The following is a 27,236-nucleotide window of genomic DNA, read 5'->3' on the forward strand; positions in this document are numbered from 1 at the left end:
CAAGGGACACTGAGGAGGCAAGTGCAGCTGTAGGGTCATTAAAATGAAGGCTAAAATCCCCCAAGAGGGTAAAATTGGGCGTGCGACTAGCAAGGATCCCTGCTGTTTCTAACAGCGTTTTCGCGAACTGTCCCATTGCTCCAGGAGGGCGATAGATGAGGATACCAGAAAGTGTGAGGGAGGGGGTGAAATCGATCACAAAGTGGGTGTTTTCGCAGTCTGATAGCGGGCTGTCCGTTAGGCGGCAGGTTAGTTGGTCTTATGTATGATGGCAATTCCCCCACCCTTTCCTGTCCCTCTGTCCACTCTCTGGATTGAGTAGCCTGGTGGTAGGGTTTGGATTATGTCCCGATCAGAGCTATTATAAAGCCAAGTTTCTGTCAAAAATAAAACTTCAGGGGCCTCGTCATTTAAAAGGATGGAAATGTTGCTTGTGTGTTTGGGTAAGGAACTGCAGTTGAGCAGGATGAGTTTGTATGTTGTCTTGCGACAGGGAGGAGGGGCTATAGGTGAGGGAATCTTGAACTGGCACTGGAGGCATCTATTTTGGGAGCTTTGGATCGAGATTGAATACATGCATTTTGGCTCCAGAGGGCCATTCAGGGATTTCAGCTGAATACTAGTATACTTATGCCGGCAATGTGTCCGGGGGGCAGGGGTTCTGGCCCCTGGTACCGTTCGGGCGCGGACGGGCGCAGACAGGCTTAACTTTGGTGCCCCTTCGGTACGCCAGCGGCACGCCCACTGTGCGCTTGAAGTGGCATCTGTATTTTATGTGGAGGGAAGTTGAGCACTAGAATACCAACTCACGCTCCACCGGAAGTGCGTCGGGCCGAGTCTCCCTCCACTCAAACGAGGTCTCATGGTGGACTGGGGAGAGTTGCCCTTAGAGTGAAAGCAGGTGAGGAAATACAGTACTTTTAGAAAGTGCAGGATTTTAAAAACTAGTAATCAATTTTAAAAGCTGTGCAAGTGGCGCAAAGAAATACAGTATTTAAAAATGTGCAGGATGATGAAACTCGTAATCAGTTTCACTAGAGCTGTGCAAATAACGACTACTACAATCACTCAGCATTATTTTGCAGTCATCCAGTCAAATCATGTGTACAAGAGCAGATTGGCATCAGTGGTATTGCGTACCCTGTGCAGTTGCCTCAATTTCACCTTTCGTGTTCCATAAGGACACTGGCAAATAGTTCATTCATTACAGAAATTATTGTGTCGTGCATGGCTCCCATAGGAAGCCTCTTTAGTTTGCACCAGATTATAATTTTGTTCTCTCACTGCTATGACAGTAGCAACAGCTGATAACAAACTTGTTACCCGCTGTTGCCACATCATAAAAGCCTTCCAGGACAGGCTGACAGGGCTCTGAGAGCCTGCCAGCATGGTACTGCTTGTCTGTTTTGACTGAAAGCAGAAGTCACAGCTGCAGGAATAAGAAGGAAGGCAGGGAAATGGTTGGTTATAGATGACAGGTAAGGTATTTCTTTTATATTTGAGCGAGGGAGTAAAGGCCATGTTATGTATGGATCTCTCAATACTTCTGCGTAGAGTTAAAAGCAAGAAGGGAGGAGTTTGGGGGGTCATTCACACAAAATGAAATTATAGATGGTTAACTGAGTTTCAGGGATCTTTATCACCTCTGGTTCTCAGTGACATCATAGACAACTCGAGCTTCACTTTAGTTTTATATTTGATATCACTCAGAACCCCTCAGTGAAAAAAATAACCATAACTCACAGTTACCCCTCTACAATTCTATATAAAAATTCATCAAGTTATCACTCTTTTCATGAATCTCTTGTTTCTCCCATCACTGACCCTGACAATGTTTTTACTTATTAGAGCTAAAACAAAATTCAAGAATAAACTGTTCCCAAAGTCCGTACAGTTAAAAACAGCGACAGGTCGTTCGCTAAAATAGCCCCAGAAACTTGGAGCGCCCTGCCCCCCCACACATCAGGACTAAACCCAACCACCAGAGGTTCCGAAGAAACCTAAAAACCTGGCTTTTCTAGTTGTCTGGCTACCTGTTCCTTCTTCTGTGCATCTGCAAGCGCTCTGAGACCTATGGGTGATTTATGCGCTTTATAAATACAAATACAAATACATACGCTGGATGAGAGGGAACTGATCTAACAAGCACATGCAATTCAGAAAGCTAGAAATACGAAATACTATTTACTGCAGTGATTCACAACTCATATTTTCAATAATGTAAATCTGTCATGTTTGCAGGATATCTAACTCCCTCGGGCCAATCCGATTTCAATCTTTATCTATAAATTTAAGCCATGAATCTTTATACTTCATATTCTGAAACTTGTCTGTGTCCCTCTTGGCCTGTAGTTGGGCACCCTCACTCCTAGATTGTGGAATCTCACTGAAAATTACTGTCAATCATGACCAAATGAATTGTCAAAAAGCACTTTGGAGTTTTAGGAAATTGAAAAGTCTATAAAAACGTTTTATTGATTGTGGCATCAACTACATAACTTATAAGCTTCCTAATTCATTTCCAAAGGTATTTATTCATTTAGATGCCTTATGTTGCCCCAGAATGTCACCTCTTGCCTAATACAGGGGACACCAAGAGTCTGTGAGCACACTGAAACACAAAAGACAACACTGAAATTAGGAATATTAAGGGAGTCGTAACAAATTGTAAAAATACACTACATCGGAGTTTGAAGAAGCCTCGGTAATAGGTATGTTTCTTAATATTTTCCATACAGTGCGTTATGATTGTATTTGTATGTATCAGAATATGTCTTTGAATTTGTATTCCTTCTTGTCCATTATAACCAGTGCCGACTAAAGCAATTCCTTTTTTTCTTTCAGAATCATATTACCAGGAAGAGAGAGCCTTATGCATGTGAAGGTGGTGAGACATCTGTTGTTCTGTGCTTGTTATCCATCATGTTCCCAGAGGGCACATTCCCAGATGAGATGAATATATTGCTTGCTAAAAACAACGAGGCGGATACGTCATTAAAAATAAACCTGGCGAATACCCAGGGACATGTATTATGCTTGCCATTTTATTAGTAGGGAAACTCGTCTTTTTATGAGTTGGTAGGGTGGTTGGGACCCCCTCCCATCCCCATCATAATCAGTATATCTGCACGCCAGCGCTTGATGAGAAACACTTGGTAAATACATATTTTAACCTAAACCATCTAAGCCAGAAAGTGGAATATTGTGCTCAAGCCAACCACCCCGCTCCACTCCATGAGTCAGGCTGCCCCATCACAACTGCACCCAGTCACGTAGCAAGAGGAGTCGGTGTGGTGATTTCGGAGGTCAATGCACTGGGCTCGGCATGCAGTGGATTATTCAGCCATGGACAGGTGTTGTGTTGATTCTGTGGTCACACGGTGGTGGTGTATGGAAATTCTTCCAGTACGCTGTGCTGAGTCAGAAAAACAAGCACTGGAATGGCAGTGCGTTGATTTTCAGTTTTTAGTTCTTTGCAGTTCTTTGTTGCAGGAACAACCTCCAAGGGCCGGAACTTGAGACGCCACCATAAGGCAGGTCAGAACTCGCAGCAATGTAGTTCAAGGATGCTGCAGGTGAAGTCTTTGTGACCCTGAGACTTCAGAACAGGAGGCAAGCTCTACATCAAGCCCTTGGAGATCCTATTTAGGCAGGATACCAGAGCAGAACAAAATTTCAGTCTTTTCCTCTGCCCACAGACAGGAGCAGCAACTGCCGGCCAACCCAACAAAGCAACACACAGCAAAGGGGCAGTACTCCTGTTGGCAGCTCTTCCGCTCTTCTTCTTGGTAGGGTCTTCTTAGTTCTAGAAGTGATCTAAAGTTCTAGGGTCTTAGGTCCAATACGTATATCCAATTTTCTCTTTGAAGTCTTTGTTTCAAGAGTCTCTGAGCTCAGTAAAAACCAGTTCTGTCCTCCAGCCGTGGGCCATTCAGGTAAGAGCGGTACAGTGGTAGGCCAGGTTGGGAGGCATTTCGACAGACGACAACCAAGGAAAAATTATTATTTATTTATTTCTTCCTCGTCGTCTTCTGTCGACATCCCCCCTACCCGGTCCCACCACTCTTACCTGTGCGAGCCGCGGCTGCTGTCTTCACTGGTCCAGTTGTACTACAGGAGTTGGTAACAGCATTGTGCAGAGCAGACACAGCCTATTCAGGTGCAAGTTAAAATTTGCAGTATTTCACTATCAGAACATGTAAAGCACAACAGTACATGTCCTACCTTTCCATTTACACTGTACCGGGCCAATGTGGGTACCCTGGGCATACCTTAGGGGTGACTTGCATGTAAGAAAAGGGAAGGTTGTGGATGCACTTGCCCGGTCGACATGTCAGTTAAAAACTGTGCACGCAGACACTGCAGAGGCAGATCTCGGTCACATTTGAAACATGCTACTTGTGTGGGTGGCACAACCAGTGCTGCAGGTCCACGAGTAGCATCTGAGTTACAGGCCCTGGCACCCTCAGTGCACTTTACTAGGGACTTACCAGTAAATCGAATATGCCAATCATGGATAACCGATAATTAAGATTTACACAGGGAGCACTTGCACTTTGACACTGAGCAGCAGTGTAAAGGGCCCAAAGCATCTAAGCCAGCAAAAGCGAAGTCCAGCACAAAGTAAAAATGCAGGCAGTAGAAGCAAACCGTGAGGGGAACCAAGCCAAGGATGTCAAGTCTAACAGATGCCAATGGGGCTTAAACATGCATTTCATCGCTTGACTTTAAGGTAAAAGCACCTTAGGTCAGTCTCATTTTTGGTGTCAGGACAATGTGCTGAGGGTAAAAAATGAAGGACATCTCCATAGTTTACATCGGAGTTAATGGACATGTGTGTGGTTATTGTCTTGCTGAGGAAGGATGGGAAAATAGCTATGGCAGTGGTGCTATTTGCGCCATCTGGACTCCTTTTTAATCCTTTGTTATCAACAATTGTTTGCTGTTATGCTATTGTGCTGACCGTTTATTAATGTGGCGTTTTAAAATAAACGTATGTGTGCTCGCACTGTGCGTTTAAGTCTGAGTCGCGTCACGTCACGTCCTTTGATTTCATCAAGTAACAAATACCTTTGTTTTTATTTCCACCCCTTGATACCGCTGGAAAGCCAATCATGGTAGGTTTACCGTTCTTTATCGCTCTGAGTAGCGCCTGGAGGAATGTGATATTCCCTGGCAAGCCAAGCTAGAGGAAAGTGGAGTTAGAAATGACATTAACGGCAACTGCCTCATTACGGCATTTTCTGTTTGTAGCTCTACCACACATTTATGTTCATTTAATGAAATAAGATTCATGTGACGGTAGCCATTAAAATGTCTTGTAATGCATAAAATTAGGAGAACTGAATGTCTCGATAAGTGCATGCCACAATCGATCAAAAAGATTAGGCCTTTGGTGATTAAAAAATATATTAACCTTTTATAATTAATTTCTAAAAATACACATATTATCACTACTGTTCTCCAGGGAGGGATTAATCAAGGATGTGTGTCCTGTGAAGCTATCAGAGGCATGGTGACTGTGCCTAGTTGTGGCTGCAGGGACTGACAGTGGGGCAAGTATGCATGACAGGTAACGTGAGTAGCTGCGGTTTGCCGTGCTTGTGCCTTTTTTAGCACTGTTTTTTTTTTAAACTCAAAAAACATTATCACATTAAAAATGGACTTACGGACACATTCTCAGCTACAATATAGCACCAAACATTGGTTTTATACTTCACACGATTACCTTTAATTTTCCTAAGAATTCACATAATTAGGCAAAAGCAAATACTGTGAATTTCACACCCCACTACTTTCAATGCACTTTCTGACAAAAAGTTGATGGACAGAATCTATGACAGCGCCAAATCAAATTGTTTTGCAATGAATTTGTAAACTGACAAATCCCCATTTTTATGAAATAATGTCAAAGCTAACATGGTGTTTTCCGAAAGAGGTAATTATCCTGATTTCATTGAGGTGAGACACTCCCCCCCAGCCCTAGTGGCCTATACATAGCACCTCAAAGTACAGGCATAAATCCAGCTCAGGTGACAGCAAAAAGCCAGATGTTAACAGTTTACTACCACTGAGTGAAATGTTCACCATTCTCTGTGAACGAGAGACCTGGTGATGGCCATCTGGAGTATTGCAACATCGTCTACACTAGCCTCCCAAAGAAGCACAATGAAGGGGTGAAGAAGGGTCCAGACTGATTTGCATATGGCTGAGTCTGAACTAGGGTGGCGGAGTGAGCATAACAAATGATGATGGATTCAACCCAGATCTAATAGTGACTGGGGGTGTCCATCATCTTGCCCACAGAAGGAAATGAGGCAGCCAGGTCACGCATGAACCTGTGCACGCCAAACCTTATCTTGAAATCACTACATTTAATCCAAGTCGATGCAAGGGTCATGGCCAAAATGCTTTGCGCAGTCAAAAGGCACTCTGGGTCAAAGAACCAGGAAACCTGCAAAAATGTGCACCACCTTATGACCCAAGCAGAAGTCTGTGCTCATCAATACCAAATCTTATCACACAACAATCATTCAAAAGGATGAAAGCTGGAGGCAGATCGCTGGAAGTAACTAGGCCTGAGCAGAGTTCACAGAGCTTTACTCGCGAAAAACTCTGCCACAATCTGCAGAGTCTGTTAAGTCGCATTGCTCGCAGATGTATGATGATACAACGTGTACCATCACAATGCGGTATGTTACATCGCGGTCTTGACAACGCAAGTCGTTCCATCGACTTGCGCTGGAGGGCGCTGGACTTAGCAATAGTGTGAATTACTATTCCAACTCCAGTCTACGTATAGTAGGGAAGGTGTTGGAATAGCAATTCACGCTATTTCTCAGTCTAGAGCGCCCTCCAGTGCAAGTCGATGTAACAACTTGCGTTGTCAAAACCGCAATGTAACCATACCGCGTTGTAATGGTTTCATGGTAAAGGATGTCTCCCATTGCTCGCACTGATTTTTAGCGCCAGGAGTTTGTCCCCTGCTGTAAAATCAGCCCGAATGCCACTACGTGTCACACCAGAGGGCACTACTGTTTTCTGCCGCTCGAGTAGACGTGGTAAATTTCTGTACGCGAGCGGTCATGACCTGAACCGACTGCTCGCTTTGAGAAACCTCGCCGGGAGGAGGTCTAGCGTGTGTTCTTTTCTAGCGAGTTCTTACCAACTTAACGTTGGCAAGCCACTCGAGAGAAAAAGCTTAGCTTTACGTCGCTTTGCAGAGTTTTTCAGAACTCAACGCGCCGCACAGAGCGCAGAGTGGCCAAAACTCTGCGAACTCTGCTGGCGGGTGAAATTCTTTGTCCACCCCTAGAAGGAATGTGCCCCGAGCTGTCTAACCCATTGAATCCAGCCCTGAAGGCAGCCAAAAACCACAGGCCTAAAAACTCGCCTATTACTGCCACCTTCATTTGACCTCTTCACAAATGTGAGAAGCAGTTGAAGAATATCAAACCAGGGCTGTCTCTCCCCGATTGGACTCTAACTTCTATATATCCTTTTAATGAACAAGACTCTCTCCTCCAGTGCCCTGAACAGAGCTTAAGGTACCTCACTGTGGTTTAGTAAACAAGCAAATAAATAAACGTTTTGGAGAAAATGTCAAAATAAATAAATCATTTTTCATGTGGTTTGTAAAGGTTGTGTTTTCATGGTTAGCTCGGGCGAGCTAGAATATTGCTTATCACTTGAAAGGGGCTACGTTGTTTGGGAAAATGGGGAGGGGGTGATCAAAGACATGTTAAGAACAGAGACGTAGAAACAAGTACGAGTGTCACAAGTCTTCAGGAAAGGCCAAAAGATTATGGGGGAAGAAAATTGGAAATTACAATGAAATACAGTGACCTCATGCAGAAGCTTTTCCTTGGGCGGCCTGCCACTGTGTGGCCGAGGAGCTCCTTCCTGACTTGTAATACCCTTCTGATTTATCGCTGGGATGTAGTTTATTTTTATACATATTAATACCCCGACTATTAGTGCTGACATACATTGATTTACTGAATAGTAAGTAAAAGAGAGCGCTATTTTTCTGGACAAAATTGTCTCTTTATTCTTATTTATGGAACTGTTTCAAACAGATAGATTCCAAAATATGCCAGTTTTCCAGTTGAGTAACCCATTTGTATTTAAAAATTGGTTTCTGGTCAGAGCCAGCAAGGCTCCAAGATTGCTGCAATCCTTTTAGCTCGGCATGGCTCTAACTTTAGAAATTCCTCTAGCTGCTGGGAAGGTGAGGTGGAATTGATACGGTTGTCTGACATCACCACGCATGCTTTTACCACGCATGCTATTACAACGCAGTTTTTACAACGCAAGTCGTTACAACGACTTGCGTTGGGGGGCGCTGGATAGTGGAATAGTTTAATTTTCTATTCCAACTCCAGTCCCCGTGGATAGTAGGGAAGGTGTTGGATAGAAAATTAAGCTATTCCCTATCCTACAGCGCCCTCCAGCGCAAGTCGTTGTAATGACTTGCGTTGTAATGGTTGCGTTGTAATGGTAGTGCGGGGTAAAAGTTGCGTTGTAATGGATTTTCCTCATTGATACCAGTAGCTCTCAACCTGCTGAGATGGGCGGAGGACTTGCAGGTGAAATCAGATGTAAGGGAAAATTCTTTGGGGCAGAGGTAATGCTGGTGGCACCAGGAAGTGGAGGAAATCAGAGACACATGAGCTAGTGCCCAATCAGTTGAGTAGGCTGGACCTGGTCTCATACCTCTCAATGAGGGTCTTTTGTCACTTTATAATCAGGCACACAGTCTGTGGTGTGGCAGGCCCAAGACACTTCAATGACTTCTAAAGAAAATTGTTAGGGAATGGTGACTTTAGCAGAGAATTAGGAACATGTGGCCTTGTGACATTCGAAACTTGTATAGTCCGGCTTACGCAGAGAGTAGCCTTTGATTAGGTCTACATTGAGAGAACTGTAAGAGGTCACACACAAAACTGACAGCAAACTGTCTGATATGAATGGGGCATTTGAAGTAATGGGTTCCACCACAGAAACAGAGTGTGTAGCTGGGAACCTGAATCAGAGGGTCTCAGCTGTGGTTAAATCAGTGCAAGGCTGTGAAGAAGGAGCACAGAGGAGCCAGAAATATGCATACCCCATGGCCCATATTACAGAAGCACCCCTAGGGCCCTTTGGTATTACAGAAGGGGCCGCACACGCTTGTGCAGCCCCTTCTGCTATACAGATAGTGCTGGTACATACAGGGCCGGACTGGCCGCAGCGGGAACCCGGCATTTCCCAGGTGGGCCGCCACGTTGGGGGCCGGTTTTGGGACCTTGAGGGGCCATTTTTGTTACCGGGGTCGGCAATATCGGCCCCCTGTAACAAAATCGTCCGAAACCGGCCCTCGCAAACAGCCTCGCTGCACCCCCCCCTCACCCAGGGGGGTCCGGCAGAGCAGTTTTCCGGGGCCGATTTCCGTTCCCAGTCCATCCCTGGATTCATATGTTGTACCAGCACTATGTCAAGAGGCCATTCCATTATTTGCATGGTGGCGTGCCCCATGCAAATGCGGGAATCTCCTTACCTCTGTGCCCGTGTCATATTATGGATGCTGGCACAGAGATAAAGAAGCAGTCAGGAGTCACACTGACAGTGCACCACAAAAAGCTGGTGCACTGTCAGTGTGTCCTGAATGGCAGCCCTTTGGAGTGGATTAAAGGGGTCCTATCAACCCCCAGACATCCCCTTGCAGGCGGGTGCAGTCACTCACTGCACGTCCCTGCAAGGGGATCTCTCTCCCCTCTTTAAAGGGCAGGCAGGTGCCACCTGCACAGTGAAACATGGAGCAGCTTTGAAGCAGCTGCTCTGTATTTCACTTGAATGTGCTGCTCTGATAGGGCGCATTTTCCCTGTATGCTTTCGGCACATCTGTTTGAAGGTGCACTGTGGTGCAAACAGTGAAAGTGCGCCCTAAATGTAATAGGGACCCTGGACTGCCTACATTGAATCAAAAGTGGAACTTTTAGGAAATTACTCCAAAGCTTCCAAACTCTGAATTCTGGGATTGACTACCTCATTCAAATCAGGGCACATGAAAAATGATGTAAAACACTTTGTTCAATCAATGGTGTTTGATGACGCAGAAGATGTCTACGTGGTTAAAGCATAGCGTTTACCAAAAGTTTACCCTGAGCAATGGAGTGAGTCAAGGCACGATATTGGCAGAAGATAACCTTAGACAGTTGAAACTGGTGGCATAGGAATAGGTGAGGGGCGTAGTCTCACAAGAACATCTGCTAACATTATTAAATTACTATACAGGCTACAAAATCTTCTCTTCAAAGAACCCCTCACTCTTGTCAATGACGCACCCATCCTGTATCTCAGATAATAGAGTACCGCCCTCCATGTGACAACGAGAGAGGCTGGCCTACAGTGGCTACAATTGGCCCATCTCAGAAGCAGGATAGATCACACAAGTTAACGAATGGTAACTTACTTCACCAATCTCACGACAACTCCATTGGCTACTCATAACTCTCATAACTCATAACTCTCTGTAATACATGGTGTATACAAAATCCCCTACCTTGTTTATGGATACAATCAAAATAATCATTGTTACCTGCAATCCCTGTAGAAAAAACTAATGTCCTCATTACAGACAACTTACAACATCCCTTGTTGCCTATAATAAAGGAATGGTATAGCTGGTCAACTGTAATAACTTATTATAGTTGAGTTTGGACCTCACAATGTCTGCTGCCAGAAGGCGAGGGCAAAAGCACATCACAGACTATTACTAAAACTGCATTTTAAAAAAGTGAAATGAAATGTTTCCATCTTCTGCTCTGTTTTTCTAGGTGAACAGCAATAAGTAGACATCACATATTTATGGCATCAGGGTATTTTCCCATCCTTTAGGTAATTATAGGAAAGGTACAATCTCACTGTATGTTTCTACACATTCTGAGCTACAGTGTTCTTTTTAAAACTGATTCTAATATCTTTTTGCAACCAATATCTAACTAAATGTTGATGCTTTTAATTTTTCACCAGAGACTCTAATTCTATTATTTATGTTTAAAAACATCCTCTTTCATTTGAAAGAGCACCACACAAATTATTTAAGTGGTTTATGGGAAGGGTTTTGGTGTGAGCATGCATATATTTAATGATATTGCAAGTCACCTTAGACTTTCACGGCCTTGTAAGGGAATTTAACCTTTGGGCTCCGTTCCACTATATGGTCACGGAACTACTCAGTGACTTTCAATATCCTTATAATTTATGTCAGGTTGCACTTTATCCCATATATACTGAGACAAGCAAGTTCTCAGTCAGTCCACTAACACTGCACGAATAAATATGGAGTCTGCATTGCCTCAGAAATGGTGTCAGTCATGTGAAATCGTCATCCAACTGCATTTGGGTCTGGAAAGATTTCAATTGGGTAAACTGCTTCACACTCACGTCCTCTTTTGATCAATTTAGAATTTTATCATGCAAAAGATACATTGGAACAATGCTTTAAGAAGTGAATGTGGTTTGGGTGAGATTGAGAACAGGTCTGTGTCACAACGAGAGGAGATCAGTGAATATTTTGGGTCTTGTTAGACCTGGCACCTTTGGTGTGGGTCTCTCGTGCATTTTTTGCCTTTGCCTCCTGTGTTTTTGCTGTGTGTTGGACTCGTTTTGTTTGTCTAGATGCTTTGGGCACTTTGCCACTGCTGTTCAGTGCCAAAGTGCAAGTGCTCCCTTTGTAAATTGTTTTTATGGATTAGTGATTCCATGATTGGCACATTTGATTTACTTGTCAGTCCCTAGTATAGTTCACTGTGTGTGCCCAGGGCAGGGCTGGCTTTAACACTGGTGGCGCCCTGTGTGACAATTTTTGTTGATACCCCTCTCCCCCAATGACCACCTCTGCCATTGATTCCCTTACCTCCGCCCTTTAACAGTGCCCGTCAAGTCCAGAACCATTGTCTCTCGGGTTCATTTAGTTTTATCGTACCACTCATACCAGTGTAAGGTGACAGAGCACTTTACATCACACACACAGTGCACAGAGACAACCATAGGTGTGTAAATCGGTGTATAAGAAATGTGACATCAGACAGGAAGGACTACAAGGTGTAGTGTAGGAGTAAAATGTCATTGATACTGGTAGGCAATATGATTTAAGAATCCTTATTCTAGAAAAGCACAAATTTGGAATTTAAAATGTAATACCATTGTTAGGGGTTCTCCTTAATAACAAGAATTGTTTTCTAGGCAAATGAACCCTTTTGGCAAGATTAGGATAATGAAAGACAGGGCAAAAAAAAATATAGCTCTAATCTATACCCTGCAGTTTACAAGCAGCACTTTGATGACAGTTAATAGGTCAATGTTCTATTTTTTAGGATTTTGACCTACAAACGACATCTAACAAAAGGAGCTTTCTTACAGGATCGGTAACCCACTGAACTATTTACATTACATGTACTTTATCTGCATGGTACACGTTCTTAGCAGCAGGCATTTTAACCCTCTGCGCTACCTTTGGATGAGTCAAAACTTCCACTAGACAAACCTCCGTCTCTTTCCAAGAAGACGATTAATCACTGCAGTTATCTTGACATTTTAATTGATGCCTGACATTTGCTCGAGGCTAGGAACGCGGCAACTGATGCTTTGTAAAAGATGATACACTTGTAAAGATCACGCCCCCACCCCAAGTCAGCGCACAGTGCGATGGCACCGATCGCACCACCCTGACCCAGGGTCTGTAAATCAAATACCTGCCTACCTTCCAAACGGGCTGTGAACGGACGGGCTGCTGCGGGACGCACCCTCTCATCTGTTGCTTCGCATCGGAGCTTGACCCCACGCCTCGCGGCCCCCGCTCCGCGGGTGCCGCTCGAGTGCTTGCTCCTTCCTGCACCCCTGCATGTGGGGACCCTCAAGACCAGCGGACCAGGGACTAAGCCGCTTCCAGCAGGGCTGCGGGACTGCGAGGACCAGCGGGCAGTGCGATAATCTGCCACAGCTGGTCCTCTTCCCGCCGACTCCTCCCTGGCCCCTGAAATTGAGGCCGGACTACCGCCGAGTGTGTGCCTACCTTCCAAACGGGCTGTGAACGGACGGGCTGCTGCGGGACGCACCCTCTCATCTGTTGCTTCGCATCGGAGCTTGACCCCACGCCTCGCGGCCCCCGCTCCGCGGGTGCCGCTCGAGTGCTTGCTCCTTCCTGCACCCCTGCCTGTGGGGACCCTCAAGACCAGCGGACCAGGGACTAAGCCGCTTCCAGCAGGGCTGCGGGACTGCGAGGACCAGCGGGCAGTGCGATAATCTGCCACAGCTGGTCCTCTTCCCGCCGACTCCTCCCTGGCCCCTGAAATTAGGGGTGGGGCTACACTAACAGGAACCATAGAGGTGGATAATCATTCCCGGCCCGCGGGACGCGCGCGGACGCGAGCGGGCGAAGACCGGGCAAAGAGCGGGCCGTTCTAGGCCGTTAGAGGCTGGTAGAGACCGGACCGGGCCTCCTCTCTGACGTCCTGTATCCCACGGCCCCTCCTTGTCTCACTGCATTATGGCGACCAGGGTCTCAAGGAGTAAAGCTGTACAACAGTGTTCAAGTACTTTGGAAAAATTCTTCCCTAAGGCCAGTGCTCTAGCCAATAAATGCCCGCCAGCGCTGGACACTCAGCACGAGATGGGCTCTGATAACGTGACATTGGATTCCACGGACTCTTCAATCGATGTTAGCACCCCTCTATTTGTGGACGCCACCCATCTGTCACTCTTGGACAGCATCGACCAGACTATTGAGTCAGTCCTGCAACAATTAACAACCCCATCAAACCAGCAGAGGGATAGAGACTCACCACGGCCATCCGGGATCGCTGATCCCTCTCTTAATGTGGATTGTATGGGAACTGAGTCGCAGGAAGTGGGCCAGGTTGTTCTCCTCACAGATCCCGTAAGTTGTGGAGTGGAACAACCACCGAAAAGGAAAAGGACGAGGAAACTAAAAAGGGCAAAGAGGGCCAAAGTTGACACAACCGAGCAAAATCTGGATGCCAGCACAGACATCTCGGCCTCCCCTGAGGTTACTTCCCCAGGGTTTAGGGCGGACCATTCAGACTCTTCATTAGCTACGGCCTTACCAGTGCATTCAGGCCCATTTATATTTGGTGGGGCACCCTCCAACAATACAGACACGCTTATCAGCTTACTTACCGACATCTTTAAGAACTTGCTGAACCCTCTCTCTGTTAAACTGGATGCTATAGAGGCTAGACTGTTGGCCATAGAAAATATTCATAAAAGGAACAGTTCTATGTTGGCCCCAAATGCTCCAAGAGCCCCCCGGGAGTCGACTGGGAACACACCGTCGACTTCTGAAATGACCTCCCAGGCTTCAAATGTGGTTCCAGTCCAGCTAGGGGCCCTGCATAGCAAAAACTGTGCTTCTGCCCCACAAACGCACCCACTGCCATCCCAAACGTCAAGGCCTCCTGTTCCTGCTACCAGGAGATCTAAGCAACCTGCATCGTTCCAACCGATGAGAGATGAGAACTCTGCCAACGGTCCTACCGGCAACACCACTAGCCCCCATGCTAGGCGTAGGGTGGTCAACCTGCCCCCAGAAGCAGTACCCTACACGGCGATCATGGTGGGAGTGCCTGAGCTCACCGGTGACACAAGGGAGCCGCAGGACTCTTTACGTAATAAGGTAATAAGTTGGCTCAATATCAACAGGCCTCTTCCTCCGAATTTGAGAGGTGAGGTTCTGATGGTCAGGAGGATCCCATGGATTGGTTTTACCCAAAAGAACAGGGCGGGGGATTGCATCATTGTCAGTTTCAAAAGCCCTCAGGTCGCCACCTATATTTGTAACTGGCTTGTAAGACCTGACAAGTCCACCATCGAACTAGTACCTCTCTCACACTTCTACCCAAATGTTTGCAACACGGAGGTGGGGAGGGAGCAGGGGTGGACTAGAGTAGGCTTTGCTGTAGATGGCTCACGCTACAGGCCAAAGCACCATATACCTCCCGTTCCTGGTAATTTCATTCACCGCAATAGATATTCCTGTCTTTATCAAGTGGACTGACCACAAAAGGGGGACACTCTACTGAGTCCTGGAAAGCTAGTTTGTGGGGTCCTAAGTAGGGGGGGATTGAGTGCTGTTCCTGTAACTGATTGCGGGTCACAGGACACCGCAAAAGAACGAAGGGGTACCCTGGAAGGCATCCCGGGTGAAGAAGGGCCACTATTTGGTACTTGGATTGGTCATTGTGTGCAATTAGCGGAGGTGGATGCATCACCTATCACTCCGGTAACTACCAATGGCCCGCAAGACTCTGACCCCCCCATAGCCACCGCGCCATCTTCCCCCGGAGGTCCAGGACCACCACCACAAGATCCAGGGTTGAGAATTCTCTCCTGGAATGTGGCAGGGATCGCAAATAAGGAAGGCACACCGGAGTGGGATCTCCTGTTAAGTGCCAGCGATATCCTCCTTTTTCAGGAGACATGGCGAGGGAACCACAAACTAGAAGAGGGTTCAAATTTTTTGAAATCCCAGCAAAATGGAGCGGGAGGGGTAGGCCGTCGGGAGGACTAGCAATCTGGTTAGCGAGTCACATTGGGTGTCAGGCGGAAAAGATGCACACGTTTTCGCAGGACATCCAGTGCGTGCTGCTTACATGGCCTGGTAATTCTTCTTGGGCCATTGTTAACGTTTACTCGCGACCAGTTGCCGCGCCAAACGAATCACCTACTCTAAACGAGCTGTCCTCCTTCCTAGGCCAACTGTCAGGTGACCATAAGATAGTGTTGGGAGGGGACTTTAATTGCCATTTCGAACCCCTAGAAGGTCTAAAGGAGGGTGCCCTCACTGCTGAGGATGATTACTGGGGGGTTCCACCCTCGTCTTCGCCCAACCCCAAAGCCTGGACCCCACTAGCAGTACAACTCACGTCCCTTACCTTGAATTTTGCACTGAGGGCATATAATGGTCGTACCCCGTCCGATACCCCCTCAGTGTGCACTTTCAACAGAAAGGGCCATGAGTCGAGGCTGGATTATATAATGCTGGATATTACACTGTGGCCAAAAGTCCTTGACTTCAGGGTGTTAACAAGGTCGGATAGCGACCACAATGCCCTCCGTTTAGAGATCCAGCATCCTCTGCCCCTAGCGGGCTCGTCCGCCAATAATGGCGGAGAGGATCAGGGGGATATGCTCCTTACCACAAACAGGCGTCGGGTTAAATGGGGAAAGCTTCTAAGCTCAGAAGATGCCATAAATAAGCTATATGGCCTGGCACTCCCCTGGTTCAAGGAGGTGGACGCGCTCCTAAACGAACCAAGATCCCCGGACTATAATGAGAAATTAGCTAACATTCACCAGGAACTAGCGAGGGATCTTGCAGAGGTGTTCCATCCGGTAGTACCAACCCGAAGGAAAAAGACTTGTGCCCCCACTTGGTATACCCCCTCCTGCAGGGCAATCAAATCTGAGCTTATTGCCACAATCAAGGAGGGGTCAAATAAGGGTAAGGTTCGAGACCTTAGGAGGGAGTATAAAGCAGCAATGGCCAATGCAAGGGCAGAGTGGGACTGGAATCACTGGCATGAACTGTCTGAAGCCCTAAAAGCTAGAGATTCTAGGAAATTCTGGGCCCTGGTAAATAATGGGATGGGGGAACTTAAAACAGCAATTGAACCTAACATTGCCCCCTCGCTTTGGGAGGCCCATTTCGGGGCACTTTACCAAGACACTACTTCCTGGCCAGATGGAGTGCTGGCAGTGTCTACAAGTGCCCCGGACACGGCCCTGGAATTTTCTTTAGGGGAGGTGGTGTCTGCTCTGGAGCGCCTAACGCTGGGGAAGGCACCGGGCCTGGATAGGCTACCGGGGGATCTTTTTAGGCATCATCCAGACATCTGGGGCCCGTACCTCCTTATTCTCTTTAATGCCATCTTAGGAGGTATGGCGGTCCCCGGCTCTTGGCTGGGGGCAGAGATTGTACCGATTCATAAGAAGGGGTCTCCTCTGCTCCCGGCCAATTATAGGCCGATGAGCCTGATAGATGTACCCCAAAAGCTTTTTGCGCGCCTCATTCTCAACCATCTGCTAGATTGGGTAGAGGACAACGACATTATGAGCCCCCTCCAGGCTGGCTTCAGAAAGAACACGTCGACCATGGACCAGATTTTCCGCCTCCTCCTCCTCTATTGGAAGACGGTGACGTTAGAGGGGGGAAGACTGTACATGGTCTTCGTGGATCTGAGGTCAGCCTTTGATCTAGTCCCGCGCAGAAAATTGTGGGAGGTCTTGGAAAAGTTAGGATTACCCCCTCAACTACTCAGCATTATAACCAGGCTGCATGAGAACAACTATGCACAGGTGAGGTGTGGGAGGGATGGCAAGCTTTCGTCCAGGTTTCCAGTCCATCGAGGAGTCAGGCAGGGCTGTGTCCTGGCACCGACCCTGTTTTGTCTTTTCATTAACAGCGTTATATTGCATCTAGATAACATTAAGGACAATGATGCCCCACTTCAGGCAGGCAGGAGGGTCCCGGCAATAATGTTTGCTGACGATACCCTCCTGCTTTCCAAATCCCCCATGGGGATCCAGAGGATCGTGAATGGATTTGGTCTTTTCTGTCGCCAACACGGGTTGGAGGTGAATACAGAAAAGACCAAGTTCATGATTTTCAATCCTCCCAAAAAAGCCAGACCAAATCCCACCTTGGGAACTGCTAGCCTTGAAAGGGTTTCTACCTTCATATATTTGGGGGTAACACTCCAGGAAAACCTCTCATGGGACTGCCAGATAGCCAGATCAAGGGTAAAACTGTCCCAGCTATCGGGTGCAATTTTGAAGGTGGCAAACACCTCCACTTTTAAGCCTTTAAGCCTGGCCCTGGAAACATATAGGACCCAAGCTAAGGCAGCAGCCTTGTACGGCAGTGAGTTATGGGGCTATAAAGCAGGGAAAGACTTGGCAGGAGTAGAAAACAGTTTTTTAAGACGCTTACTTGGACTCCCGCAAGGCACGCCATTTTTGCCCTTAAGACTAGACATGGGTCTTCCCTCCATCGCTGAAGAGCTTGTGTCAAAGCCCGTGAAGTTCTGGCACCGGCTATGGTCCACTGACGAACTATACCATTACAGACAGGACCTTATTCATGTCATGAGCCTGAACCGCAACAGCAAAATTCCTTGGCTCGCTTATGTCAAGAATGAACTGCTCAGTATGAACTTGTCAGAGCTTTGGGACGATCCTGTTCGAGGTTGCCAAAGGATTTCCCGTAAAGCCCTGACCCAAATGTACAAGGACAAGAGCCTGTCATTCATGGTTAATGCTCACAATAGCGGCACTCTGACTGCGCGTTTTATGGAAGCCAAAAATTCTTATGTTTTTGAACCTTTCATGGATTATATCTTCCCTGTACTGGCGAGAAAACTGTTTCGCAATGGAGGTTTGGCACACTCCCTACTAAAACCTTCACTTCCAAATGGTCTAATGGGGGTGACAAACTGTGCCCATGCTGCAACACCCATGCGGAAGATGACCTTCATATAATGTTTGTATGCCCTGCCTACCATAGACCCAGGAAATACTGGATAGCACTGCTTTGCAGGAACCTGGGGTTCAGGAACTACTTACAGGCATACAGGGTTATGAAAACTAGCACTCTGGGACACATTGTGTTTGCCATATCCAAATTTCTAATGGCAGCATGGATAATCAGAAAGAAAATAGCCCCCTGAACCTGGTAATGTCTTGCACTCTCTATTCCTCGCTGGACGAGAAGAGACACTTTTTTATGTATTTTACATTGTATTTTAAATGTATGTATTCTTTTATTACATCTTTTATGGTCTATATGGCCGAAATAAAGAATTTTTGGACTTGGAAATGCTGCTAGTGGGCTGCAGCACTGATTGTGCCACCCACAGAAGCAGCCTGTGAAATGTAACTCTGGCCTGCCATTGCAGAGCCTGTGTGCAGTCTGGGACTGCTATGTCGACATGGCAAGTGCATACACTTGCCAGTCCCTAAACCTTCCCTTTTCTACATATTAGTCACCCCTAAGGTAGGCCCCCCAAGGAACCCCTGTGGGCAGGGTGCATTGTATATGAAAGGTAGGACATGCCCTGAGGTGTGTGGCATGTCCTGATGGTGAGTTACTGCCAATTTCGTTTTTCACTATTGCAAGGCTACCTGTTCCCATAGGACTGAATGGGGAGTTTGTTTATAACATCTTATAAACATACCTGGCCCTGAGAATAAGGTAGAAAAATAAAGTTTAGTATGCCTGAACATAGAATGTTAAAATGCATCTTTTAGTGATTTGTACATTCTGCGCTTGAAAATACCACTTTTAGAAAGTAGGCATTTTCTTGCCTAACCATCCAGTGTGCCTCTGCTAGGTTTGTGTATTGCATGTCTGGCTTTTGGATGACAGGGGCTGGAGAGGGGCTGCGGTTCCAGAAGTCTGATGAGTCAGGGCTGGGTTGAGTAGACCTTGACTGCATTTAGAGTAGGGAGAGGAGATTTCCTTTTCACCTGAATGGGCTTGGACTGCCTTCAACAATGCTGTCTCCACCTCCTGCCATGAAGCTGCACCAGTGTGGACAGAACTAGTTTGGGCTGAGTACAGGCACTCTCTGCCTTCAGAGAACAAAGGGTTTGTGTGTATAAAGTGAGGCCCAAACCCCAGACTTTTAGATCTCTTCTAGGAAATCAAAAGGGACCGTTGCCAAGGAGAAGAGCCGGATAAGCTGAGGAGGAATACTGCCCCTGTGCTGTTTGCTGTCTGGGGTTGGCCTGCAGTGGCTGCTTGCTGCCAAGGAAAGGAGAAAAGGACTGTTTGCTTTGTCATCTTGAGGAAGATCTCCGTGCAGTGGCGGCTCCTCGAGAGAGTGCTGCGGGGTGGTGGGCCGGGGCGGGGTAGGGGCAGGGTGGGTGGTAGTAAACTCTGGCACATGGCCGAACGGAGTTAAGTATATAAATAAATAAATAAAATTAATTAAATTGTGCGCGCTGCAACGCCAACTGATAATGTAGCGCGCGCAATGTAATCATTTTATTCATTTATTTATTTACTTAACTCCGTTTCGCTGTATGCCGGAGTTTACTACACCCACCCTGCCTCTCCCCTGCCCCGCTGCACCACCCCGCAGCACTCCCTCAAGGACCCGTGACTGTCTTCAAGGGCTTTTAACTGAGTTTGCCTCCTGTTCTGAAGTCTCAATGACACAAAGACTTCACCACCAGCTCCCCTGAATTTCCTTGCTTGGGAATTCCAAGCTGCATTGAGGTGCCTGCTGCTGTTTAGGACCTCTAGAGACTGTTTGTCGCTGTAAACTAGAACATTGACGCAGCACCGAAGAAGCGTGTCGCATCGCACCTTTTTTCCGAGCATTGCCAAAGAAACCGTCGAAAGCGCCAGCTGCGGCTCGAGAAATCGCCGCACGACGCATCGGGTGCAACGATCTCCAAAGTCTGAGATCACCGCACCGATCCCGAAGCAAGCCTGCTATGCAGCTGCACGAAATCACGCATCGTACCAGATCGACGCATTGCATCAAGGTGCCAAGACTGTCGCATCATTGTGGGCCGCAGTAAGAAACAGACGCATCAACTCCCCACGCAGTAAGGAATCGATGCATCACCTCCACTGCGCTGCAGTAATGAACCGACGCATCACTTCCCCTGAGTGTACGGAACCGACGCATCACCTTCCCTGCAGCAATTTTGTTTGTTTTGCATGACACATCCAAGGAACTTTGTGAGAAAAGTGTTGCATTTACAGCTTGCATTGAACTGAACTATTTCTACCATTCTCTTATTTTTAATATTGTATTGTGGGTTTTTGTTGTTTGGTCTTGTTTTGGTTTAGATAAAGATTACTTATTTTTCTAAACTGGTGTGGTGTCCATTTCTAGTGTTTTCACTGTATTATTGTATGTGTTCACAAATGCTTTACACACTGCCTCTGAGATAAGCCTGTCTGCTCATGCCAAGCTACCAAGGGGGTGAACAGGGGTTATTTTAGGAGTGTAGCCCCCTTACCCTGACTAGAAGCAAGGGCCCCTATTTGGACAAAGGTACCTACCTCTGCCAACTAGAGACCCCCATTTCTATCGGTTCTATTCACCTCTTCTACTTCAAACTTCCTCTCATCCTACACCCCGCGCCCTCCATTCCACTCTCCCATTTGCAGAAACTAAAGCACACTCCAGATCTGACCCCTGCCGAACCTGTGCACACATATGAAGTGTAAGGGTCAAACCACGGTTGTCCAACCAGTTGTGAGGCCTCCTGACACACAACAGGGTATGCTGTTCCATACAAATAATGTAACTATAGAGCGAGGACAGCAGATGCTCGTATAAATAATTTAACATCATTTGGCATTTATGTCAACATGCTGCCAGAGAAGCTTTGCAGCGCTGGCCAAGATTTCCTTGAAATCTTAAAAAAGTTTAATGAACTAATGTATGTTCACGTACTTTTGTATTTCATGCCTTCATCATGAAGCTATAGGACCTATACATTCTGGAGATGTATGGCTGGCATACTTGCTTGAAAACATATTTGTAGGATATCTCCTTTTTCAATACCCCTACAGAATGCGGGGAAACTGTAAATGAAAACTGTCCAATGATAAATAATACACTTAGAACATTAGAATATTGAGCGCTCCATTGAAGATAATAGAGTGCTCCGGGGTTTCTAATGGCTGGTAGAAGCCAGGAACATCAACATTCCAGTGTTTGTTCCCATCAATAGCTGTGAACAAAGGCCTCATGGAGCCCGAGGGGATTTTAACCCCCTCGGGCTCCGTGAGGCCTTTGTTTTACAAATTAGAACATTCTGCTGTCTAGGGAAGGAATGTTCTAATAGCCTTAGATCCCTCTGTAGCAGAATTTACTGGTCATTAAAAGCCCGCCCCAGCGTTAAATGCCCGAGCCGAAACGCTGGAGCGGGCCTTTAATGGCCAGTAGATAATGCTATATTGGATTCACTTTGCATGGAAAGCATTGTGCCATGTTGTCTTCATTTCCCACACACCATGGGAATCTTCATGTACTCTCGTTCGTTTCATGGCATTCACAAGAGTTCGTTTAGATGTAGGTGCAGAAATGCACATTTGTGCATGTAAGCAGTTTTCCTAATTGCCGTAGGACTCCTCTAACGTCTCCCTAATCATCTGTCTGTAATTGACAAATGCTAAAATTCGACTTTTTTTCCAGCGGTCCCACAGTCGTAGTTGGCATCTCTGCATGCAAAATTTAATTGACTTGTCCTTTGCACGTGTATAGGTTAAAAGTCACACTCTGAAAACTTTTTAACAAGCGCTGGACTAACCAATAGGTTGGGTCTATTAGCTTTGCCTATGGTGCTTGCTGGTGCTGTGCAGCACAGGGCAGAAAATAAAAAAATAAAAATGAAAAGCGTGACTGCTGGTCATGTCATTTCACAGATGTGCAAATTTGTGCTGTATGCCCGCATTTGCGTCATTACCCAAGAACGTGCATGCGTCACCATGCATGCACACACCAACCTATTTCATTAGCCCAAAAGTACTGTTTGGAAGGAAATGCTGGCAGTAAATTGCTGCTTACCCATCCAAAATAATGAACAAAAAAGGGACCATGGGATTCAAGAGCACGACGGAAGAGTGGGTTTGGTGAGGAAGGGAAATGCAGCGCATGAGGGAAAGACCAATATGGGAGTGAAGTATACATGGATCATGGGGTGGGGAGTTTGCTGTAGGAGAAGCAAGAGAGAGAGTGAGCACCACACGAGGTAGAGAGCTACACGGACGCAGGGGAAAACCACAAAAGGAAGACAGCAACATGGAGCACAGGAGAATTTGGTGGGGGAGAAACACGCGAGAGAACAAGAGCGCAAGCAGCACACGAAGAAGAAAGTAACAAGGAGCACAGGTACACGGCAGGGAGAGAAGCACACAAGGGAGAGAGCTGAAACTCACATACACTCTCATGGAGTACTTAACCAAAAGAAAAGAGAAGTTGCCTAAAAGTGAGCAGTGGAAGGATACATGTCAGCCAATCAAAAGGATGGTAAAGAGGCTATGCTCCAAGGAAGGAACAAACATAATTAGAGGGATGCAAGCCATCATATAAGAAGCACACAAATAAAAGTGTCAGTAAAGTCAACAAATGGTAAGCAATGCACAGGCTGTAAGGCTATTGTAATATTTTGGTAAGCCCCCAAAAAGATCTTTTGCAATCAAACAGCTTTTCTCGCTGGTGGTGAAAACTACAAATGGTGCTCTTCTTAGTTCAGGAATAATTGCTGAATTATTTTGTAGTGCTAAAATAAAGATATTAGTGAATGAACCTTGGAGAACAATCTTCATTAAAAAACTGTGTTGAAAATATAATGGTTGAAAAAAGGTCTGCACTGGTATTCATGCATTGCTGGCTAGTGACCAGCTCATCAGCAGGAAAGGGCTGATCATCCACAACAAAAATAAATCTAGAGCCTCGAAGCAGCACAGAAGAGTCCCTGTCAGCCACGGGTAAGAACTCAGGACCCCCCCAGGAAAAGGTGATGAGGCAGAAGGCGGGGTTTAGGGGTATAGATGATTGCAATTGATTTGGGGGCGTAATTCATAATTGAGACATTGTTTATGAATTGACTATAAATCTTAGTTCATTAGAGGAGACTAAAATGCAATTAAACAATTAAACAATGTTATTTTCGAAAAAGATTCATAAAAGTATCCAAAGAGAATGGAACTCAGTCAGGTATAGACACACATTGTGGACTGACAATAGCATACGTACTCGAAATCTAATCACTGATAGATATTTGTGAATAGTGAGCTTTGCATGTTCTATAAAGCCAATACATGTTTTATTTTTAATGAATTCTGGATACATTTTGATTCCACTTCAGCTTTCAGCCGTTCAGGGATGTAAATTAGTTGCCATTTATTTTAGGAACACTCCTCATGTTCCCTTTTGTTAATATATCTTCAAAAGTAATGTTTACAGTGTGAGCTCTATTTAAGCATTGTGTTGCTCACATTAGAGGCGTTTGGCATATGGAAACAATATCAATATGGCACGCTGTTATCATGTTTGTCTACTAATAGCTTTCGAAGAATGAATCATTTTGTCAGAATCATTTTAATAACAGATGCAGAGTCTGATAGACAGAATGCATACACCTTAGAACGCATATTTGAATCACAATCACTTCTAGGCACACTGCGTTACACTGTCAAAGGCAAAGCAACACATGCTTGGCAGGATGGCACCATTGGCTGATGGTTCACATTAGGGTAAAGGAGAGGCAGACTCTGAACAGAGGAACCAATTCTCGAGAAGTATAGGAATTGGATGCAAAACCTAGCGCTGAAGACACCCTTGAAAAAAACCACCCGCAGAAACTAGTGAACTTTTCAAAGTGGTGGGGCATCAGTATTCTCTGCACCGAATGGGGAATCAAGCAAGCTCAGCTTACTCCAGGAGTGGATGCATGACGTTACAACGCATACTTTTACAACGCATACCTTTACAACGCATTTTTTACAACGCAACATCCATTACAACGCATTCCATTACAACACATGCCATTACAACGAATATTTTTAAACTACCTTTACAACGCATTCCATTACAACGCATACTACCTTTACAACGCATACCATTACAACGCATAACATTACATTGCATGTTTGGTAAGTATTGGATTGTGTAGGGGTAAAAATTACTATTCTAACTCCATGGGGTGCAACAGTAGGGTAAGTGTTGGATAGTGTAGGGGTAAATATTACTATTCTAACTCCAGGGGGTGCAACAGTAGGGTAAGTGTTGGATGGTAATGTTATGCCGTGTAATGGTATGCGTTGTAATGACTGCGTTGTAATGACATGCGTTGTAGTGGTATGCTTTGTAGTGTCATTCGTTGTAATGGTTGCATTGTAAAGACATGCGTTGTAATGGATGTTGCGTTGTAAAAGTTTTGTTGTAATTGTAGTGCGTTGTAAAGGTTGTTTCCCCCAGGAGTGTTTGAGGGTTTTCTACTTAAGAAAATATTTGGAAAATGTAGCCAAATTGTGCATTTTATAGCACAATTTACACATATTTTTGTATAATGCTATAGATTATGAAGCTGCACTCATGAACTAGTCCAGGATTTTAATGGTCTCAAAGATAATCTTAAGTCTCTCCATGGATGTTTTGGGTTTACTTCACTTTCCCACAAAAAACCTTACAATTTTGCAAAATAACGTTTTCCTTTTGTATAAACTCCATACTAATTTTCAAAACAACGTTTTCCTTTTGTATAAACTCCATACTAATAGGATAGAAAAATATGTATTAAAGGCAGTTAAGAAATATGAGTATTCAATTTCCTACGGCAATCAATTTTCAAAACATTTATTTATGAATTAATGGCACATTACGCAGACTGTGATTCACAATGACAGTGGGTAATAGAAAGCCACAACAACAGCATGTTAAGGTTCACCAAACTAAGAGGCATATTAGCAAGAACCTCGTTAAAATTATCGCCGTTTTAGCGGCAGGAAACTGCCGCTAAAACGACGATAATGGGCTTGCTAATATGCGTTATAGAATTCCAATTGAAGCCCAGGTTAGATGTCCTGCACATCTAACCTGGGCTTCTATTGAAATACTATAACGCATATTAGCAAGCCCATTATCGCGGTTTTAGCTGCAGTTTCCTGCTGCTAAAACGGGGATCATTTTAACAAGGTTCTTGCTAATATGCCCCCATATTCGTACAGTTATGATATTGGATTCAGGAGAACCAGTACAGGAAAAGGACTACGAACAAATAAAAGTGGCTAGTCATTCAAATCAGTGTTTTGGGGATTAGATGAACATCATTTGGAAATGCTCCAGCCTCAGAGATTCCAGGTCCTAGGCTCTGGTAAGCATCAAATATATAATTAGGGTGATAACTGTCTGTGAATACTATTACCACACAAACTATTGGGGGAATAAACGGACTAAGGTCCTGATTTAGAGTTTAGCTCTTGGCGGACGGGGTACTCCATCACAAACATGACAGCCATCTGCGAAACTCGAAATCAGGCCCTAAGTAAGGGGCATATTATTATCGCTGGACGTACATAGCGATAGAAATCTTATCGCTGGCTATCGCTGAATATTATCGCCATGATAATGCTATATTTACAACGCATAGCGCTATGGCGAAGATATTTCAGCCATAGCGGTGTTTTCAATGGAACATCGCTGGTTTTCCAGCGATGTTCCATTGAAAACAGCGATAACATTGCTGATAAGACCCTGTGGTCGTATCAGCATAATCCATCTCCCATTAAAAGTATGCCTTAGTCAGGAATTTAACAAACGTTAAATTCCTGAGATAAGGATGAGGTAGCTTGATTTTTTTTATCGCTGCACCCCCTTGTTAATGTAGCGAAACTGCCTTCACGATATTAACATGTGTTGTTTTCACAGCCACGCCTTCTTTGCATATCATTAGCGATGCGAGGCGAGGCTGTGAAAAAACGGGCTCTACATCAAGGAAACACGCGCTAGCGTGTCCTTAATGATATTGCGATATAATTATCACCATTTTCCGCCCAAAAACAGATGCTAAAGCGGCGATAATTATATCGCCAGCCCTTGCTAATATGCCCCTAAGTCTTTACTTAGGCACAGATAGCTATTACGGGTACCAAACAAATTATCCATAAGATTTGGGGGAGAAGTCGTAGACCAACATTTCAACAATGGTTGATGAATAGCCACCTACCAAAGAATGATATACAGACAATATAATGCAACAACAACATTCTGTAAAAACCGTGTGCCTTTATAGATAGACTTTGGATGCAAAGGTCTAACTGAGAAATACCAATTGTGAATGAGGAGATACATGGAGGTAAACTCAGTGACTCAATAGGTGTGTGGCTACCATAACGCATTGTGAAGAATGTAATGCCAAAGTTATGGTTTTGCTTATAGGTTGAAATATAAATTTTTTATTAAATACTATTTGGCAAGTATCTGACTGAATTCGGGACACGTCTTAGGGGAAGGTCTATCTATATGCAAAGACGAAAAGTAGTCAGCTAGTTGTGCAGGATGAAAATAATGAGTCAGCCTCAATGAGCTTAACTGATTTTATTGATTTAGAGTTTCATAGATGTGGGTTTATGACTAAAGAGAAGACGCCGAAGGAACATAGCGGCATATTATCAAGATCGGCGATAAATTCATCGCCGTTTTAGCAGT

The 27,236-nt window shown here is 45.4% G+C and overlaps 1 protein-coding gene across 1 annotated transcript in view; it reads right to left on the bottom strand.

Moving 5' to 3' along the window:
* The window catches only part of RAB11FIP4 (RAB11 family interacting protein 4), a 1,218,119-nt gene that overhangs the window by 1,053,232 nt on the left and 137,651 nt on the right, over positions 1–27,236 (bottom strand). The gene's annotated exons all lie outside the window — the stretch shown is intronic.

The sequence above is a fragment of the Lissotriton helveticus genome, chromosome 7 (assembly GCF_964261635.1).
Source record: "Lissotriton helveticus chromosome 7, aLisHel1.1, whole genome shotgun sequence".
NCBI lineage: Eukaryota > Metazoa > Chordata > Amphibia > Caudata > Salamandridae > Lissotriton > Lissotriton helveticus.